The sequence below is a fragment of the Ranitomeya variabilis genome, chromosome 2, assembly GCF_051348905.1.
Source record: "Ranitomeya variabilis isolate aRanVar5 chromosome 2, aRanVar5.hap1, whole genome shotgun sequence".
Classification (NCBI taxonomy): domain Eukaryota; kingdom Metazoa; phylum Chordata; class Amphibia; order Anura; family Dendrobatidae; genus Ranitomeya; species Ranitomeya variabilis.
The window spans coordinates 428,966,304-428,982,780 of NC_135233.1; the positions used below are offsets into that span (position 1 = coordinate 428,966,304).

At 45.0% G+C, this 16,477-nt stretch overlaps 3 long non-coding RNA genes across 8 annotated transcripts in view; 1 reads left to right on the plus strand and 2 right to left on the minus strand.

Annotated features, from left to right (window-relative positions):
- Positions 1-16,477, plus strand: part of LOC143806426 (uncharacterized) — a 269,413-nt gene that overhangs the window by 42,761 nt on the left and 210,175 nt on the right. The window lies entirely within an intron of this gene.
- On the minus strand, positions 2,326-5,554 carry LOC143809545 (uncharacterized). The gene is made up of 3 exons (XR_013222327.1): positions 4,717-5,554; positions 4,248-4,321; positions 2,326-2,457 (listed from the first exon to the last, which is right to left on the minus strand). It is a non-coding gene; the product is annotated as an uncharacterized LOC143809545 (long non-coding RNA).
- Positions 5,734-6,415, minus strand: LOC143809546 (uncharacterized). Its single transcript, XR_013222328.1, has 3 exons — positions 6,288-6,415; positions 6,059-6,191; positions 5,734-5,871 (listed from the first exon to the last, which is right to left on the minus strand). It is a non-coding gene; the product is annotated as an uncharacterized LOC143809546 (long non-coding RNA).

Genomic DNA, 16,477 nt, shown 5'->3' on the forward strand with positions numbered 1-16,477 from the left:
GACAATCTCCTGCAGTTCAAACCGAGCATCAGTATGGGGAAGAAAGGTGATTTGAGTGCCTTTGAACGTGGCATGGTTGTTGGTGCCAGAAGGGCTGGTCTGAGTATTTCAGAAACTGCTGATCTACTGGGATTTTCACGCACAACCATCTCTAGGGTTTACAGAGAATGGTCCGAAAAAGAAAAAAAATCCAGTGAGCGGCAGTTCTGTGGGCGGAAATGCCTTGTTGATGCCAGAGGTCAGAGGAGAATGGGCAGACTGGTTCGAGCTGATAGAAAGGCAACAGTGACTCAAATCGCCACCCGTTACAACCAAGGTAGGCCTAAGAGCATCTCTGAACGCACAGTGCGTCGAACTTTGAGGCAGATGGGCTACAGCAGCAGAAGACCACACCGGGTACCACTCCTTTCAGCTAAGAACAGGAAACTGAGGCTACAATTTGTACAAGCTCATCGAAATTGGACAGTAGAAGATTGGAAAAACGTTGCTTGGTCTGATGAGTCTCGATTTCTGCTGCGACATTCGGATGGTAGGGTCAGAATTTGGCGTAAACAACATGAAAGCATGGATCCATCCTGCCTTGTATGGAGCATCTTTGGGATGTGCAGCCGACAAATCTGCGGCAACTGTGTGATGCCATCATGTCAATATGGACCAAAATCTCTGAGGAATGCTTCCAGCACCTTGTTGAATCTATGCCACGAAGAATTGAGGCAGTTCTGAAGGCAAAAGGGGGTCCAACCCGTTACTAGCATGGTGTACCTAATAAAGTGGCCGGTGAGTGTATGTAAAATACTTAAAAAGGTGAAAACTTAAAGGGAACCTGTCACCCCGTTTTTTCAGTATGAGATAAAAATACCATTAAATAGGGCCTGAGCTGTGCTGGACAATAGTGTATTTTGTGTACCCTGATTCCCCACCTATGCTGCCGAAATACCTTACCAAAGTCGCCATTTTCGCCTGTCAATCAAGGTGGTCTTGTCAAATGGGCGTGGTGAAATCTCTTCTTCTCCCCCAGATCTTGCTTATCTTTCCGTTGGTGGCGTAGTGGTTTGCGCATGCCCAACAGCGGAATGCACTGCGCAGCTGAAGAAAAAGAGCGCGATCTGCGCTATTCACCGCTTTATCGCTGGCGGCGGCCATGTTCCTGAGGCCGCGCGTGCGCAGATGGAGCGCTCTGCTGCCCGGGGCTTCAGGAAAATGGCTGCGGGATGCCGCGCGTGCGCAGATGGAGATCGCGGCGGCCATTTTCCTGAAGCCGATATGCGAACTCGGCTTCAGGAAAATGGCCGCCGCGATCTCCATCTGCGCACGCACGGCATCCCGCGGCCATTTTCCTGAAGCCCTGGGCAGCAGAGCGCTCCATCTGCGCACGCGCGGCCTCAGGAAGATGGCCGAAGTCAGCAATAAAGCGGTGAATAGCGCTAAATAAATAATTTCTTTAAAAAAAATGGTGTGGGATCGCCCCTATTTTTGATAGCCAGCCAATGTAAAGCAGACAGCTGAGGGCTAGTAGTCTCAGGCTGGGAAAGTCCATGGATATTTGGCCCTCCCCTGACTAAAAAAAAAGCATCCCGCAGCCGCCCCCCAAAAAAGGTGCATCCATTAGATGAAAAGTCTTTTAATTGTAAAAAGCACTCGCCAACCCTCTTTTACCCATTTTTTACCTTTAAAAAAAAAATAATCCAAAGGGATCCACTGTAAATCGAACCCACAGCGGTCAGCAATGCCCTGGGCTGTGACTGGCGGCAATCATACTGAAGTCACCGTGTGAAGCCAGTGTTTCCCATACTGTCACACAGAGGACGGCATGGGAACCGCGGGATGTTTGGGCCTCCCATTCACGTGAATGGGTTTCGAACCATCCGGGTTCAGGATCACGTTCGGGTACTATTCTGGTACTAATCCAAACTTTTTTTTATAAAGTTTGGCTGAAACCCAGGGACCCGAACATCCACGCGTCCGCCCATCTCTACTAACATCTGCTCCACATGAATTCTTCTCACTGACATCACACAACATTGAGCTGATTCTCACACTTACCTTGTCTTGTTTCCTCCTTTTCTTCATTTTCTTAGCTTTGTTGCTCTTCACTCAAATAAATTGAAGACTTCGCTTCCTCGGGAGCTGGAATTTCGGAACAGAAAGTAAATAAATCTCTTGGTAACAATGTATTCTTATAGAATCTGCTTTGTATCTATAACGTAAGTAAAGCACATGATACTATTGTGCGGTCACTGTGGCCGAACGGCAGAGAAATCTTATACAGAGGTCAGGGGTCACTGTCAGCCATCATACATATCCCATCACTGACAGATGTCATCTGCCCCACATGAGTTATTCTCACTGACTGACATCACACAACATACAGCTGATTCTCACACTTACCTTCTCTCTTTTCCCCCATTTCTTCATTGTCGGAGTTTTGTTGCTCTATTTCCTCGTGAGCTTCATTTTCTGATCAGAAAGTAAAAACAAACTCTTAGTAACAGAATACTCTTTTAGGATCTGCTACATAAATAACATTTCAGGTGTCAAGGTTTTTCTTATGGATTTTGGGTTTTAGCTTGGCCAATAGGCTCAATCCTATTAATTCCAACTTTCTGTTCATACAAATCCCTGAATGACTAACCCTAAGGCTATGTCTCCACGTTCAGGATGGCCGGCGGTATCGCCGCAGCGGCAAAGCCGCTCGGCGCTAAGCCCCGCCCCCTTTCTGGGACGCGATCATGCCGGATGTGTTAACTCTTCACATCCGGGATGATCGCTCTGTCCCATAGGGCCCTGTGATATGCCTTGCGGGGACGCTGCGTCCCCGCAAGGTGTACGGACATGCTGCGATCTGAAAAGACGCGCAGCATGTCCGGAGTCGCAGGGCCGCCGCGTGCGGGTTTCCACGCATAGTGGAGACGGGATTTCAAAAAATCCCCTCCACTATGCTGGAACATCTGGACGCTGCTTGTTTGACGCTGCAGCTCTGCGCAGCGTCAAACAAGCAGCGTTTCCTGACCGTGGAAACATACCCTAAGGCTGTGACAAAATGAAGGGTGGGGCAGCACTTCTGCTAGGAAAACGCTGACGGTCGGGCACGGATCTCTGGTGCTCCCCTCTTTTATCCCCCTCTCCCTCTTTATTTACTAATACATACACCAATCACAGACTGTTCACAGGGAAGGAAACCTATCCGTCCCCTGCTATGGTCCCCTGACTGGCCAGGTTTGCTAGCCAACTACCTGCAAAGCACTTGTGAGTACGTGCAATGGCAAAAACAGAGAGAAAGATATTTTCCCACCATTTAACCCCTTCAGAAGGGGGAAATACAACAAATAGGGTAATGCCATGTGTTTCTTTCTTGAAGGTTCAGGGATCACCATTACTTTTGCTGAATTGGTTCTAGTATATGAGATAATTGTTAAGTGTGTCTCGTCCTCCTGGGAGATCTGGGGTTAGAAGATCACTACTTATCGTGAATCTCAGATCTTCCATGTGTCTGTGTCCCATATTTAATTAATTTAATTTCCTTTGGTGCGGAAGAGGTTAACGACCATTTCTAGGCTGCTTTAGACTCAGGCCTCTCTACCTTCAAGAGTACCCCCGGGACACGAATAGTTGAGGTCCCAGTTCCATGGACAGTTTGAGGCCCCTTTCATTACCGAAAAACCATCACAGCGTGACAAAAGTTCATCCATAACAATAATGATTTCCTAGGTAATTAAATATCCTATGCAATTATTTTCTATTTCAATTTGTAGACTTACAATGCTATAAAAGCGACTTTTCTAGGCCAGAATTTTAATTAACTATTAATTATTTAAAAAAACTAGAGCCATTCTGGCAAATCCAAAGCAATATTTTTAATCAGCATGATAAACTTAATATAAAACCGTTAAGACATCGTTGGCACCAAACTCTCTGTTTACCAGCGTAATGTAAGTAAAGGGACGCCTTATTACATGATACTATTGTGCACAAACAGCAGAGGAATGTTATCATACAGAAGACAGCAATCATTGTCAGCCATCATACATGCGACAATCCCATCACTGACAGATAACATCAGCTCCAGATGAATGGTCTGGTAATCTGGGAAAACCGTACAAAATTAGCGAAATGTATGAGTCTATGGGCAACATAATTGGGCTTAATGAAACATGGACAGCATAGGAGACCAATGACAGAAAAATCATGTGGAAATATTTGAGATGAAGTCAACATTCTCATTTGTAGTGCTGTAGACTTGTACATACCTGACAATGGGGACGAGCATGGCAAACTGGTAATATCATCATCTCTAATAGATGCAGGAACAGATTCTTTCTGCCTGTTTGGAAGAAGAAAAACGTATAAATCACAAGTAAATGCAGTATAAAAGGGGTTGCCTCAGTAGTTTAACACCAACTATAAGACCTATTAGGACATATGAGAGTTATAGTGGGGAAGGTTTCTTGCTTAAATCTACCTTTTATAGAGCAGAGTGAAAAACTACTACAAAGAATGGCTGGCATGTATTACTACATCTACAGTGTGGGCAGCACTAAACGTGCATGACTGGCTACAGTTATAGGATGTTACCATCAGCAGTTTCTGAAGCCTAATGACTGCTAATCAAGGGGCGATGGATGCTGAAATTGATATTATGCTATTTATGTCCTATATTTGGAGTTGTACACATATATCAGCCTGGAGCTGCAAATAATGACCCTATAGTCTACTCACATTTCTAAGATGTTTGTGCAGGATGCTTGTGTAAATTTTGCAGGTGACTTGGGATCCTCATTATTGATCCTGGTAGCGGTGGTACAGAGCTAAATGTGGACAACAAGAAGATATGAAATACTTTTTTTTTTTTTCTTACTTTTAGATGTATTTTTTTTACTATTGTTATATTTGTTGTTCTCATACTTACTTTAGAAAGCCATTCAGAAGAAGACGTAAAATTTTTGTAGATAAAGCTCTCATTGTCCTCATCCTCTGTTTCCAGATGTTTGTTTATATCAGAGTGATCTACAAGACATAGGTAATGAAGTATTATTAGAGGTTGTCAATATAACAGTCACCATTTATCCGTAATATTAATGGGAACCGATTGTCTCAAATTATGGTAGACGAGACAAGCAGCTGCTTAATCTAGATGATGTCTTCTACTTACTGATAGAGAAGCTTGTGTTCACGTTTGATGCAACCTGAGGAACATACTCCGGCTTCTGACTTAGAAGGTTGTCAAAGTCTAAGCCAGTCAGGAATGGATGACTCTTGATCTCAAATGTTTCTGCTGGAAAATACAAAACAAAAGTGTTGCGGATATTGTCAGAGACTGTTCCATATCTGAACTGTTTAACTTAATCTGAACTAATGACGTTTCTGAGCAAACATGAAAGAAATTTACTAAAAGTCATATTATGAAGAATTAGAAATGGATGAGCTGATAGAGAAGTGCTGATTCTCCTAGACATGAGCAATATGTCCTATGTCTAATAAGCAAATTGATACCTGTCCCAAGTCTTTGTTCAGGATTTTTTATCAGCAGGTCAGTGATGAGGCACTGAGCATCAAAGGGAGGAATGGGTTGACAATCCCAACGTAGGTGTCCTGTTAAATAGAAAATTACAGAAAATGAAACATCTTTATTGGACTGTAAGATAAAGCTAAAGAAATAGGTGAACAAATGTAACCAACCAAAGCAATGATTGGATTAATCCACTTACCACCGACAATATTTTCTTCAATCTCAGTTCGGGAATTCCCATCAAATGGTACAGATCCCACAAGGAATTGATGTAGTATGATCCCCATTGCCCACCAGTCAACAGGTCTTCCATAGCCTTTCCTCAGGATGACCTCTGGGGCTATAAAATGTAGGGTACCGCAGACCTGGAAACCAACAGAAGAAAGAGATGAGATTGATCATTCCATTATTATGACAAGTTCTCACCATAAAAACACAATGACAGAAGATAAAATATCAGCGGAAAAGATCTCTAGAAATGAAGAATGCAGAGAAGAAACATTGTGATGAGATTAGTAAAGAACAAGCTGTGTTTCTGTAAGTGATGCCCACCTCATGGTCCCGGAACTCTCTGCTGATCTCCTCTGCTAATTGCTTGTAGTTGTTCTTTTTTGGTATCATGACACCAAGTTTTGAAGCACCAAAATCAGTAACTTTAATGTGTCCAGTAGATGTTATCAGGAGGCTGTGGAAGAAAAGATGGTTTTAGTCTTGCAGACTATATGGAAATAAATGATAAATAAATGATAACTTCCTTTATCAAACTAGAGGGGGCACTTACTTCCCTGGCTTCAGGTCTCTGTGGACCACACCATAGCTGTGCAAGTATTCTACAGCAACAACCGCTTCTGCAAAATACAAGCGGGCCAAGGGGACAGATAAAGGACCCCTGGTGTCTAATAGGGTCTGACAGTCTCCACCTGTAGAAAAAAAGAAATATGACGGGTGAGGGGTTTATAAAGCAGATCACCATGATGTATAATGGGAAGCGAGCCGAGATATTTGACAGGAGAGAATATATACAGATAGAATGAATAGTTCACATAATATTAGACTAAAGTAGTGGTGAAATGTGGTCCATGTAACTAATAACAAAGTGATATCACATCTTGTCTACAGCTGAAGATACTATCCATCCATCCATCCATCCATCCATCCATCCATCCATCCATCGCATCTATTTATCCATCCATCCATCCATGCATCTATCTATCTATCTATCTATCTATCTATCTATCTATCGTCTATCTATTTATCTATCTACCTATCCATCCATCCATCCATGCATTTATCTATCCATCCATCCATCCATCCTTCTATCTATCATCTATCTATCCATCCATCCATCCATCCAAGCCCTTTAGTGTTCTCACCAGCAATATACTTTTTATATCCATTTCAAAGTTTGATGCTGTCAAGCGCGCCCCCACCCAAACACAGTGAGTTTGGTTCCCCCAGTGAATCCTCCTTCCTACAGTATCACCCCACATATACGGTGTCAGTATGATGCCCCCACTCAGTATGATGGCGCCCACAGTCCCTATACTCAGTATAAGGGCTTATACTCACTTTTTAGAAAAAAAAAACGGTCCGTAATCTGGCCCGAAAAAATTGGATGCAAACTATGCGATTGTCATGCGATTGTCATGCGAGTTCAATGCGATTTTTAATCGCACCATCCGTTTTATATGCGTATGACATCCGTATGCAATGCGATTTTTTTTCTCTGAAACCATTTTTATACAATCGTTTACAGGGCCATTTACAGTGTTCTATGCCACAGAATGGTAAGGTATCTGTAAAAAATGGACGGAAAACGGATGGTCCGTATTCCGTCCGTTTTTTTTCTCGCACCCATTGACTTGCATTGGTTTATCAGATTGCACTCGTCCGTTTTGCTCGCAAGTGAGTATGAGCCCTAATGTCCCAAACAGACTCTCACACAATATAATGGCCCCACATGTCTTCACTTAGTATAAAGGCCCCCACAGCTCCTCACACATAATTTGGACCCTAACACAGAATGAGGACCCCCACAGTGAATAAGGACCCCACAGCACACCACTCAGTATGAAGACTCCACTCTGTGCAGGGGCATTCACAGTCGACAAGTCAATCTGGGGGTATTAGCAGGCTCCCATTGCCTCGCACACACTACTATGTCCCCCGCAGCCACCCAATCAGTATTATGGCCCTACAGATGCTGACAATAAATAAAGCACTATTCCCCTGGCCCCATTGCCACGGCATGCTGCTCTGGTCAGTCCGGTGTGAGTACTGAGACTCCACACTACGGGCGCGGTGCTGTGACTACTTGGCCCCTGCGGTGTACGGAGTCTCAGACCACAGTCTCACGACCACGGACTGAATGGTGGACCGGGAGCTTTCGGCTTCCTGATGCGCCATTCTGTTCAGCTGTATTCCCATTCTGAGGATGCCGCCATGCTGAAATTGTGATGACAGGAGGAGTGATGGGGCCCAATGCCAAGTGATGCTGGGCCCCCTAGAGCTCATGGGCCCCATAGTACCCCTGCTCACAGAACAATTAACTTCCGGGCATGGAGGTCATATATAACCTATAGTAAATGCTCTGTGGTGATGTAACCAACCACCTGGACAAATCCTAATGATTTAGTGCCGATCGCCGGCAGAGCAGCATGGGAAAGTGAACAGGCATTTTCCTACGCTACACAGTTCAGCGTGGGTCAGGCCGGCAGGGAAGGCAGCATCAGTGACGTCACCGGTAGTCACTGATACTGTGCAGCAACATCTCCTCATTCCCCAGTAGTTTGCAGCTGGGGCGGTAGCATCTTAGCACTGTCCTGGTTGCAAACTCTATATACCCAGATATGTATTACTGTGTGGGACACATCGACGGACAGACTGCAGTTTTCAGTATGTCAGGGGGTACTGTTTAACTGGTATCACGTTTGGGGGTTTGCCAATGTATGAGACCCCTAAAGACACTTCAAACCTGGATAGGTCCCTAAAAAAAATTTTTTGTAAATTTCATTGAAAAAATGAAAAATTACTGCTACATTTTTAAACCTCCTAAAAGGCTAACAAATGAAAGAACATTTTACAAATGGTGCTGATATAAAGCAGACATGAGAGAACTGTTATTTATTAATGTTTTGCTGTGGTATGATTATCTGGATTAAAGAGATAATCATTAAGTTTGAAAATTGCAAATTTTTTTACATTTTTCTCAAATTTCTGATATTTTTTTTTTTTTATTAGTAAGCATAAAACATATTGACCTAAACTTACCATTATCATACAGTATAATGTGTCACGAAAAAACAGTCTCAAAATCACTGGGATTTATTGAAGCGTTCCAGAGTTATTAACACATAAAGTGACACTGGTCAGATTAAAAAAAAAAATTGGCTCTGTCACTAAGGGGTTAATAAAGATGGCAAACTGTGTTTAGTGATTAATTTCATTAAAATACTTTTTTTCTGGCTGTGTTTCTTTTAACCCATTACCAACTATAGGATTAGTAATGGATAGGTGTCTTATTGACACCTCTCCATTACTAAACAGTCTTGATGTCACCTTACAATCCAAAGGTGACAGTAACCCCCCATTACCCCAGAGAGGCTAAAGGTACCTTCACACTGAGCAACTTTACAACGAGAACGACAACGATCCGTGACGTTGCAGCGTCCTGGTTAGCGATCTCGTTGTGTTTGACACGCAGCAGCGATCTGGATCCCGCTGTGATATCGCTGGTCGGAGTTAGAAGTCCAGAACTTTATTTGGTCATCAGGTCGGCATGTATTGTCGTGTTTGACAGCAAAAGCAACGATGCCAGCAATGTTTTACATGGAGGTAACGACCTGTGAGAACGATAAATGAGTCACCGTTACATCACAGGATTGCTCCTGCATCGTTCTGGAGCTGCTGTGTTTGACATCTCTACAGCGACCTAAACAGCGACGCTGCAGCGATCGGCTCGTTGTCTATATTGCTGCAGCGTCGCTGAGTGCGACGGTACCTTAAGTGCTGGAATTGGCGCATCTTACAGATGTGCCATTTCTGGGGCGGCTGAGTGCTGATGTTTGTATCCGGGGGGGCAGTATCCATTGTGCCTTCCTAGGCTATGAATATCAGCCCGCAGCTGTCTGCATTGCCTTTTCTGGTTATCAATTATAGGGGGACCCCATGTCATTTTGTGAGGGGGGTCCCCCTTTTTTGTATAAATCAGGTTTATTGAAGCAAATAAACAATACAAACAATGGTACAGTGCTGAAACAATTGTTAAACTCAACAGGGTACAACCCGTAGATCGCACCAAAGAAGAAAGTCTCAGCAAATATTAAATGAAGTTGGCCACAGCCAACGATAAAACTTTCAAGTTAGCAGTGATACTTTTCATAGTTGAAACATATAAACAGCATCAAAGGTAATCAAACATTACTAGCTATAATAAGTATAATAGTAATATTAGTATAAAATGTCACTAAAAATAAGAAGTAAGCAGAGGTAGAAAGAAGTAAAGAAACAGAACGAGGAGGAAAGAAAGAAGAGAAAGAGAGAAAGAAAGAAGAAAAAAAAAAAAAAAAAGGGGGGGGAAAGGAAAGCGGGTGAAGGTAAGAGGGTACGCTAGGTATGAGGAATGCGGTATCCCTCCCGGGCCGACCCCAGGCCCCATGTAGTGGAGAGAAGAACATTAAGTCACCAACATTGGCTTTAGGCCACGACAGCAGGCCAGAGGATAGGGGCAACAGCCATTACGCGAGCGCTCCCAAATCGGCTCCAGATATGGATTAGGACCTGGACAACCAAATGTCCAACTCCGGGGTCTCCCTGAATACAATCCATGAAGCCCAAGTGTTAAAAAATTTCGCCGAATCCCCTATAGATTCACTTATCAATTGTTCCATTCTGTAAATGTTGTTAAGCTCCGCAACAAAATCGGAGCCTGAGGGGTAACGATCCTGCTTCCAGTATCTAGGAATCAAATTCCTGGCCGCCGTAAGAAAATGTCTGAGAAGACTCCTCTTAAAACCAGATATCGACATGTCACACAGAGACAAGAGGGCTAGTTCCACTGTGGGTTGTATTTTGCGAAAGGATAATTTGTTATGGAGATCGAAAACTAGCATCCAGAATTTCTTTATGGGTGGACATTCCCACCAGATATGGACATAAGTCCCTTTTTCTGATGTGCATCTCCAACAAATATCCGGTATCACCGGGAACATAGTGTGTACCCGGCAGGGGCATCTATACCACCTCGACAGAACCTTATAACTCCTCTCCTGTGACACAGCCGACAGCGAAGTCCTAAAGGTGAACAGCAATATCTTGTCCCTTTCCTCTTGGGACAAAGAAATCCCCAAGTCACTCTCCCATCTTGAGAAAAACATTGGGAAGTCATGTGTTGGAGTCTGACTCTCCTGGAAAATATTATATAAGAGGGACACCTTATGAGACGGGGGCTCCTCAGCGAGACAAATTTTCTCGAAAGGGCTTAACACCCCCATGGACTTATTAAGTTTAAATGATGTGCCTATGAAGCTCTTTAGCTGTTCGTAAAAGAACCAAGAGCCCTCAGGAGGTTCCCTCCCCTGGTAAATTTCGTGTAGGGACTTAATACCTGTCTGATTTATGAAGTCAAATATAATGGGTCTTGAAGCTCTATTTTTACTCAGGAAATTTTCCCTACGGAGACCTGCGGGGAAGTGAGGATTGTCGTAAATTGGGGTTAGTGGACCCGGGGCTGTAGAGGTTATAGTATTTCTGCCACTCTGTCGTACAAGTAGAAGCATGTTCCTAGTCATGAATGGAAGGTTCGACCTCCCCCCCCCCCCTCCCGTGTTCCATAGTATCGTCTGAGGATCCCCGCCAACGAGATCACCCTCCAGGCCCACCCATTTCTTGTTGTTACTGCTGTGGTATAAGTCTAAAATGCAAGAACCTAATGAGGCACGACTATATACTAGGAAGTCTGGTAGGCCAATTCCCCCCTCCTCTTGGACCTGCTTAATACAAAATGTGATATTCTTGATCTAGCATGAGACCAGACCAATCGGATGACCGCTTTCTTGAGTCGCGAGAAGAAGGACGCGGGAAGATATAACGGGATTGTCTGGAAATAATATAAAAGGCGAGGCAATAAGTCCATTTTAATTACATTAACTCTACCAAACCAAGACAGTTGAAGTTTATGCCATTTCTCTAAGTCCAGCTCCGCTTTTTGCAACGCCTTTTTAAAGTTTGCATCGTACAAACCAGTTGTTTTGGCTGTTATTCTGATCCCCAGATATGGAACTGAATCGGAGCGCCATCCAAACGGGAAAGAGGCTCGCAGCCCACTCACCTCAGATGGTGGTAGGGATATGTTTAAGGCCATGGATTTATGGGAATTAATTTTGAAATTGCTTAGGTGACCGAATTTCGATAATTCTAAAATGATATTAGGTATGCTAGTTATGGGGGAGGTAACCTATAAGAGGATATCATCGGCAAAAAGCACCAACTTGTGTTCCTCTGATCTTAATTTAACTCCTCTTATGGAGGGGTTATTGCGTATGGCGGTGGCCAGGTATTCCATTGCCAGGATATATAGGAGAGGGGAAAGCGGGCACCCCTGCCTTGTACCATTCCGTATCTCGAACGTGTCTGAAAGGGTGCCATTCACCTTCACCTGGGCGTTGGGTCCCCCTTTTTTAATAGCCAGTAAAGGATTAAATATACAACTGCGTGCTGATATTCATAGCCTGGGAAGATCCATGGGTATTAACCCCTTCCCAGGCTAGAAGCATCAGCCCCCAGTCTCTGGCTTTCCCTCTCTGGTTTTAAAAATTGTGCTGGAGCACACACCAGTTTTTTCCACCCAAAATAATCTTTTATTAATTACATGTACCCTGGGGCGTGGCCTAGCTTCTGAGGATGCAGGTCGCATAGTGCGGGAGCTCCGTTACCAGGACCCATAAACCGGCACACAGCAGCACACAGACGGCGCCTTTCTCTCCCAAACTCCCCGCACTTACCCCTGACCGTCCGGTGAGTGCATGGGGAAATCTAAAGCCGCCGCAGGGGACCCCGCCAGGCGCATTGTGTATTTCTTTGCGGCAACCCCGCAGCAGACTCAGAAATCCAAGATGGCGCCGCTATCCCCGAGATCCTCTAGAGCTGCGCGCCGGGGCTTCCAGTCTTCTGCCTCCAGTTCAGCTGCGGCGGATCCCTCTGAGGCCCCTGTTACAGCTTCGCTGCTCAGGGACATGCTGGGAGACCTCCGCACCTCTATACAGGACGATATGCGTTCCATGATGGCAGATCTCAGGGGGGAGGTGGAGGAATTGGGAGGCCGCACGGATCACCTTGAAAATAAAATGGCCGAACTAGTGTCTTCTCACAATGACCTATGGGAGGCTCATGATAACCTGCAGCTGCTTGTTACCAAAACCCATGCTAAAACCCTGGATCTGGAGGACAGGTCCAGGAGAAACAATGTGAAACTCAGAGGTATTGCTGAAACAGTTGGGGCTGATGATCTCAAAGCCTATCTACAAGACTTCATCATTTCTGTCCTCCCTCTTTATACCAAAGAGGACATTGTGATAGACCGTATTCATCGTATCCCTAAGCCTTCGGGCCTTGATCCTGCAGTCCCCAGAGATGTACTGGCTCGTATCCATTTTTTTACTATGAAAGAGGAATTTATGCAAGCATTGAGACTGAAACCCTCGCTGCCTGAACGTTTTGCCGCCATTGCTGTTTTTCCTGACCTGTCCCCGGGGACTCTTGCCCTCCGCAGGGCATATGCTCCATATACTTCAATCCTGAGGGAAAAGGGCATTTTATACCGCTGGGGTTTCCCTACCAAACTCTGCATCCGCAAAGACGGTTCGATTACCACGTGCCTATCCCCGTCGCAAGCAGCCAAGACCCTGTCCCAGTGGGGTTTTGATCCTCCTGCACCTGCTCCTGCCTCTTCCTCCCTCAAGCCTGGAGGACCTAACTCCCGAAGGCGCCGCATCATCCCAGACTGGAAGGTTGCCTGAAGTGTCTCTATCCTCCATTTCCTGGCTGGAAGAATTTAATTTCTTTCTTTCCCGCAAAGTTCTGATTTTTCTTTTCCTATTTTGTTTGCTGATTTTTTGCTGAGACTGGTTCCCGGCGGGAATTCCTTCAGCTTATTGCCCCTTAGGTGAACTGTTTTATATTTTCACCTTGGGATCAGGTTATCCCTGAGTGTCCATTTGTTTAAATGTTTGGATGTTCGTTTCCCCTCCCCTCCCTCTTCTTCCCTCCCCCCTCCCTTTCCCTCCTTTCCCCCCCCATTTCAGTCTGATATTGCTGGATATCCCACGACGTATCGATATCTACGTTGTGTATAGGTTTGCATGTTTACTTCTGCAAATTGTGTAACGTTTTACAATGAGTGTTTCTTTATATTCTATTAATGTTAACGGTCTTAACTCCCCTGGTAAGACATCTATAGTCTGGCGTCAACTCGCTAAATCCAAACATGATATTATTTGTTTGCAAGAGACTCATTTATTAGAACGGGATAATATTAGAATGTATTCGAATTTATATCCCCATCAATTTTTTGCGAATGGGAAGGTCAAAAAAGCGGGGGTGGCAGTCTTCTTTAGCAAAGCTAACTCTTTTCAACTAATTAACTCTATAGCCGACCCGGCGGGCAGATACATCATAATCTTATGTTTACTCAACAATACCCCTTATACCATTACTTCTGTGTATGGCCCAAACTTTGGTCAGATCAAATTTCTAAATAATCTATTTCAAATTTTGAGTAACTGTCAACACAGCTATAAGTTAGTGGCCGGAGACTTTAATATCCCGGTATCCAAGAACCTAGATTGCTCTTCGGCTGCTGTGACTAGGGGTGATGCGGCCCAGCTAATTAACTCCAACAATTTTCACGATATTTGGAGATATCTTCACTGTAATGAGAGAGATTACACATTTTGGTCCCCCCGCCACAGTTCTTATAGTAGAATTGATTATATTTTAGTGGACGACGTCGCCCTCCCTCACTGCACATCTGCAAATATAGGTAATATCACATGGTCTGATCATGCACCTGTGTCGGTCTCCCTAAAAGACCCCTTTGCAATCAGACCTCCTTCACACTGGTGCCTTAATGACCACCTTCTTTCTGAACAAGCGAACTCTACTCTAATTGAAAACTCCTTGCAGGAATTTTTTGCTTTTAATGACTCAGCGGATGTACGTGAGGACTCCCTCTGGTTCGCCCACAAGGCAGTGGCTCGGGGTCTCTTTATTAAGATGGCTGCGACAGCTAAACGCAAGTATAATTTAAATCTTCAATCTGCCTTGGTTGAGGTGACCCGGCTGGAATCTCTCCACAAGTCCAACCCTTCTCCTCAACTATTTTCCAGTCTTTCTAATGCTCGCCTATACCTCCGCCAGCTTCTCCTCCATAGAGCAGAAAATTCGCTCAGGAAATCGAAAGCCAAATTCTACTCCATGGGTGACAGAGCAGGCGCTTTATTGGCTAAACGCGTCAAAAAAAAAAGAAGCCCACTCCAAAATTCCCTATCTTCTGAAATCGGATGGCTCCAATTCATATCGCTGATGAATTTGCCTCTTATTACTCTTCATTATATAACCTAGACTCTGATGTTAATACTCCTCAGCCCTCTCGAGACTCAATTAACGCCTTTTTGAGTAAAGCGAACCTCCCTACAGTTAGTTCAGAACAGTTGTCTTTCCTTAATGCGCCTATAGAGGCAACAGAAATCTCCCAAATAATCAAAGAGGCCAAGAAACGCTCCGCCCCGGGCCCGGATGGATTTTCTTTTTCATATTATTCTCATTTTCTTGCTATCCTCTCCCCTTTTCTCTTACGTTTATTTAACTACTGGCGCTCTTTGGGTGCGACTGAGGGAGGGTTTGGAGGCGTGTATATCGACCCTTCCTAAACCTGGGAAACCTATGAACTCCCCTGGCAATTTTCACCCTATTGCCCTTTTAAATTGCGATGTAAAGATATATGCTAAAATCTGGGCCAATAGGTTATTGTCAGTGCTCCCATCCTTGGTTCACTCGGATCAGGTTGGGTTTGTCCCGGGCAGGCAGACCAGAGATGGTACGAGACGCCTGATTGACCTGCTGGATGTGGTGGAGAGGGGGAAGTGCCCCAGTGTGTTCCTGTCCCTCGACGCGGAGAAGGCGTTCGACCGAGTGCACTGGGGCTATATTGCAGCTACCTTACTCAAATTTGGTCTTACTGGTCAGATTTTCTCTGCTATTATGGCTTTGTATTCCAACCCTTGTGCCTCGGTCCGCTCGGCTGGTTTCAAATCCCGTATATTCTCTATATCAAATGGGACCCGGCAGGGTTGCCCCCTCTCCCCCATCATCTTCGCTTTAGTCATGGAGCCCATGGCGGCTGTGGTGAGGCAATGCCCTGACATTAAGGGGGTAATGGTGGGGAACCGGCAGGCTCGGACTGGCCCACCGGGAAACCGGAGGATCCCCCGGTGGGCCCCTGAATCCGACAGTCTTTCTTCTCAGTATATCCCTGCACTGCATGCATGATTTAAGCCCCGCCCCTCCCCGCTGAGCTTCTGGCAGGAGCCTCCTGCATTGCCTAGTATAACATAGGGTGGGGAGAACAGTGTGCGGGCAGGATCTCTGCCTTCTCTCTCTCCCTCCCCCGAGTCTCTGGCTAGGATGGGGGGAGAGAGGCTCAGCAGAACCATTTCCCTGAGCTACACTAAGATGCTGCTGGAGCCGCTCACAGCAGTAAGCCCCGCCCATAGCCACATGCGTAAAGTGAGCGCTTCATGTGCAGATGGTACCTGGGTCTGGAGGAGAGGAGACTCTCCTCCAGGCCCTGGGTACCATATTCATGTAAAAAAAAATAATAATTAAAATAAAAAATAGGGATATGCTTATCTTCTGATGGCCCCCGGAGTCCTCCTGATTCTCAGCGGTGCTCACAGCGGCTTCCGTTCCCAGGGA